At 38.0% G+C, this 5,147-nt stretch overlaps 1 long non-coding RNA gene across 6 annotated transcripts; it reads right to left on the minus strand.

Moving 5' to 3' along the window:
* Positions 1–24: 24 nt before the first annotated feature.
* On the minus strand, positions 25–3,871 carry LOC106779679. 6 transcript variants are annotated; one of them, XR_002666433.1, is made up of 8 exons: positions 3,582–3,871; positions 2,743–3,133; positions 2,572–2,656; positions 2,057–2,151; positions 1,316–1,348; positions 1,140–1,226; positions 496–588; positions 26–188 (listed from the first exon to the last, which is right to left on the minus strand). It is a non-coding gene; the product is annotated as an uncharacterized LOC106779679 (long non-coding RNA). The 6 variants fall into 6 exon arrangements; XR_002666434.1 differs by having other exon boundaries at positions 2,743–3,136; XR_002666431.1 differs by lacking the exon at positions 3,582–3,871 and having other exon boundaries at positions 25–188; positions 496–620; positions 2,743–3,575.
* Between the last annotated feature and the right edge of the window lie 1,276 nt (positions 3,872–5,147).

The following is a 5,147-nucleotide window of genomic DNA, read 5'->3' on the forward strand; positions in this document are numbered from 1 at the left end:
AAAACCCTTCGCTCATATCAACATAAAGATGAAGAGAAGAAATCGGTGTTGTCATACACAGAATGAAACTGCCAACATAAGCAAATTAGATGATATGATGCAGAGAGGAATCAAGGGCAGACTGGAGGAATGGGCCTGTAGTAGAGAAAAGGACAAGGGGATCTTGAGGTTGTTAACAGAAACTTCATCTGTCATAGCAAGATTGGATAGAAGAGTGAGTATGTGCAATTATCACCAAATGATGAGAGAATGGTGGGATAAATGTGATTGGAGGAGGGGAGAAAACAGGGGGTAGACAATTATTTAGTGAGTTGAGAGGAATCTAGGAATTTCCTTGGTATTGAAGATGAAATGGGCTAACTCTACTTTTGGATATCCAATCTGTACTAGTTCTAATCTAATCAGAATTATAACCGTATGTTCAAAAGAATATCCTTAACGATATATCACTGGCATGAAATATTCTATAAGATATATAGAAGAGGATATAATTACCTGTCAAGGCTTGCCAAAATCATCTAAAGCTTCTTTAAGAGAACTTTCAGCTTTATCCCAGGTTGCAATATCTCCTAGGTATTTCTCTTGTCTCTAATGAGGTATCCGACACGTGAAATAGTTATCTTTAATTGAAAGAAAAAAAAAAACAAGGATTGATTTGAAAAAACTTTCTATGCTTTTCTCCTCAACTGGAAAGCAGGATAGAAAGACAACAAATATGCTGTGGAGTTAAAATGAGCATCAATGATTCAGTGCTACATGGAAGTAACGGGACTATAATGAAAATCTCTGTTACCATACCAAATAAATAACAATACATAGTGAATACATTATTTTGCAAAATTTAATCTAGTGTTACCACTAATAAATGAGACCCACAATAGAAAAAAATACTATATTTCATAGTAAATTTAAATAAGAGAGTAGTGTAGCCATAATTATAATTTAACCTACTCGAGGAAATTGTCACATTAATGGGACGGTATAATAAAATCTAAAAACAGTCCACAGGCAAGAACAACTAAGATACTACTGAAGGCACCTTAAATTGAAGACTAAGCTTTGAAACTCTGAATTTTCTGATTTTAAGGACATTTAGAAAGGTACATGGGCATTAAGAACAATTAAGATTGAAAGCATACCGTTGAAAGCTTCAGCTCATATGTGAAACCAAATATGCTATAAACATAATTGATGAAACTCAATGCATTCCTCACTTCATCCTTTATCTATAAAATAAACAAAATCAGTAGCTCACACTGAAGCTCGAAAGGGACTTACAAAGATTTATGTTGCATAAATTTAAAGATAAACTCACCTGGGACTACCTGAAGAAAATATGAGCATCATCCTGAGTAACATTTAAATCAAATGTCATTAACAGTACGAAACTCAAACAGTACAGAAAACAGAAAGATAAGGAAAATGGTCCATATTTTTCCTTTTAATGTTCTTTTCCAGTTGTAACCGTATAATATATTTAAAGGAAAAACAAACATCACCAGGGAAAAATGACATTTTAGCTACAATACTATAATGGCATATAAACACAACCACGGTGTTTAATTTTAAGATGAGCTGATCAATCTACTATTTCTGTGTACAAAATTGTCAAGCCCACAAACAATAATCTCCAACTTATTTGATAAAAATGCATTTTCTACTCCAGTATTCATAATTAGTGAGAACCAAACATGCATTCAAAATTTCAAACACCACAATGATATTTGTTATAGTTAGTATTCAATTCACTATGTATGCCTGCGAAATTGAAAACCCAAAGANACATGCATTCAAAATTTCAAACACCACAATGATATTTGTTATAGTTAGTATTCAATTCACTATGTATGCCTGCGAAATTGAAAACCCAAAGAACCTAGCCACAATAATGCATAAAAATGTATGTGTTCCTGCCTCAGTACCTTGACATGAAAAATAATGAATTTCCCAGTTCTATGTACTAAGCAGCAAATTAGTTTTATTGGATTAACCCAATAAAAAGTGAACCCCCTTTCATAAAAACTAATGTCAATCCTGATACAGAAGAAAGATTCACCTGTTGAAATCTCCGAACACGTGTTAATCCACTCAGGGCACCACTAGCCTCATTCCGATGCAAAACTCCAAAGTCAGCAAAACGGAGAGGAAGTTCTGAACAACCATTGAAAAGTTGAGATAATATTTCATATAGAAAAAATCAGCTCGATCAAATTCAATTCTTCAAGATATACTATATACACTCAAACTCATGAAGCATATCAACCTTACAAGAAACTACAGATTATTGTCTGTTTGAATATTGTTATTAAAAACGATTCTTTAATTTTGAAAAAAATAAAACTTGCTTGATGACATTACTTCTCATTTGAAGTTTGGGGAAAATGTTTACAACATTAGTTTTTAAAACCAAAAAATCAGAACAAGTTGAAGAAGTTTTCTTAATCTACGAGCTCAAACATGTGCATTTTCCTAAATTCAAACTGAAATCTGGACTAGCTCAACCAGTCAGCATACAAACATAAAAGATTGATACCATCTGAAAAGATAAATCTCCATCTAAATGAAAATTACCTCTATATGATCGAACCCTGTGTTTAAACATCAGACAGTGTCCTAGGCAATTCATTGGTTTCAACCCAAACTCTTGTTTGCCAATCTAGTTCACATAAAAAAAATACTTTGGTCAATAACCTGATTGCCTGTAAATAAAATGCCTTCTCGCCGAACCAGCCGCCACCGTACCAGTCTCGGCGTCGTCGACGACACCACGCCCCACCGGAGCCACCGCCGGCCGCGGCGTCATCGCCCTCTCTCTCTCCTTTCGTGCACGGGACGAAGAAACACTCTTTGGGACGCGTTTTTCTTGATCCCAACGAGACCAGCCGCCGCCGGCGCACTCACGCCTCCTTCTCCCAACCGACCGCCGCGAATCACGGCCAAGATCAACGCCGACCACGGCGCGGAGCTCTTTCCTTCTCTCCTCTACTGCTCTGTCTTCAATGAAACCTGATGCTTGTCAAACGTCTTGATAACTCTGGTCTTCTTGGGGGCGTAGGTCCAAAGGGAGGTGCTTCTTGTTCCTGTAAGCCTCTCTCAACGCCGCCTTAATTCTCTCCGCCGTAGCCTGCGACTCCTCCTCACAGATTCCGGCGACACATACAAAAGCAAAAGGTAGGTTTTGCAATTTCGTGCTCACAGCGGGATGGAGGAACCGGGATAAGGAAAAAAAATGGTTTATGGGGGAAAATGGGCGAAGATAATATCCCTTGTACACTTTTATGATTTAAGCAGATGAAACACATGTATTGAATCTTCATTTAGCTACTGATTTCATTTGACGCAGAGGATTTGATGATTGAGAATGAACAGAGCCGTAATCAATTTGGGGGGGTTTGGTTTTTCTAATTATTTGGTAATGGTTTTTCTAACTATTTGATGATGGCTTGTCAAACTCAGTTGGAAATGATGATGGAGAAAGGGAAAAATAGCACAGCAAAGATGCATTCAACCTTAGGTGCAAAATGCAATATGAAATGCTGCAAACTACTCACTGGATTATGATGTGTGCAAAGCTTACTTACCTCTTGGATCTCTGAGCACTGGAGCTCTGGTTGGCTTCCTTTTTGTTGTAGAAGAATGCAGGTTGGTGTTGGAAGGGAGAATGGTTGAATAGGTGGAAGGGAAGGATATATTGGCTTCCTCTGTTTTTGGGTATTGGGATGAGTTGGTATGATGGGTAAGAAAACAAAGAGAAAATCCTAGGCGGTGGTGATGAGGATGTAGAAGTGGAGGAGTAGGAATTGGGAGAGGGTGGGAATGATGAGAGTGATTAATCTGTTCAGTGAGAGTTGTGCGTGTGTGAGGGAGGATGGTGGATGCTGTAATTTTTTTTGGACACAACACATAATATTATTATAATTGCGGTATATTATATTTAGGTTAAAAAGCTCTTTTTTGTCCTAATTTTGGTTCGGAAAATTCGTTTTGGTTACTGAGTTAAATTTGTGTTCAATTTCGTTCCAAAGAACGAATTTAATGTTCAATTTGGTCCTTTTCAGTAACTCCGTTAAAATTGTTAACGGCAACTTGTCCAGCTCTACAACTGCTGAGTGAGGTGTCAGTTTTTTGCTGACTGGGAAACCTTTTCAGTTGGAATTAGGATTTTTTAAAAAATTTAGAAGGGCAAAGTGGGAAAAAAGAAAGACTTTCTTCTTCCTCTGAAACCCTAATTCCTCTACCATTATCCAAACCCCAACCACCGACCACCGACCACCGTCCATCATCTTCTTCCTCGCACGCCGTCAGCAACCATCGCACGTCGCACCTCCATCACTGTCGCACCTCCATCACCATTGCACCTCCATCACCATCGCACCTCCATCACCATCACACCTCCATCACCGTTGCATCTCGCACCTGCAGAAAACAAACCCAAAAGCAGAAACGGGAACAGAATTTTTTGGGAGATAAAAGGTAGAGGGTCAGTCCAATTTTTTAAAACCTTTTGTGGGGATTGAGCCTTGAGGGTTAGCAGTTGGGGTGCAAGAGTTGTTGTGACTGATAATTATTTCTCAATCCATTTCCTCTTCAATGCAAAATTCATCTTCCTTCTCCTACTTAAATGTATGGTTTCGGTCTCCATCTCCAGACATCTTATTTTTTGTTTATTTCTCTGTTGGCATTGAATTTCATTTATGCATCTTATTGTTCATCTCCCTTCTCGTTGCTGATGAAGCTATTATTATGTTCTACAGCAAAGGAAAATGGAGGGCCCAGTGAGATGGGTTTCATTGGGGAAAATTTTGACGCTGGTTTGATGGGGAGGATGAGGGATGATGAGTATGAAAGCCGCTCTGGAAGTGATAACTTCGATGGTGTATCTGGTGATGATCAGGACGGTGGTGATGATCAGCCTCAGAGAAAGAAAAGATACCACAGACATACTCCATACCAAATTCAAGAGCTTGAGTCGTATGACTTTATAAAACTTAGTCGTTTTTTACTTTATTTACTTTTTTTCTAATTTTCTTTTGTAATTGAGTTACGTGGTAAGATTGGTTTGTGGTTTTTGGGTTTTGATTTTATTGGTTTTTAGTTTCTTCAAGGAGTGTCCTCATCAAGCAAAGGTTGGATCTCAGTAAGAGGCT

Source organism: Vigna radiata, unplaced genomic scaffold, assembly GCF_000741045.1.
Source record: "Vigna radiata var. radiata cultivar VC1973A unplaced genomic scaffold, Vradiata_ver6 scaffold_167, whole genome shotgun sequence".
Classification (NCBI taxonomy): domain Eukaryota; kingdom Viridiplantae; phylum Streptophyta; class Magnoliopsida; order Fabales; family Fabaceae; genus Vigna; species Vigna radiata.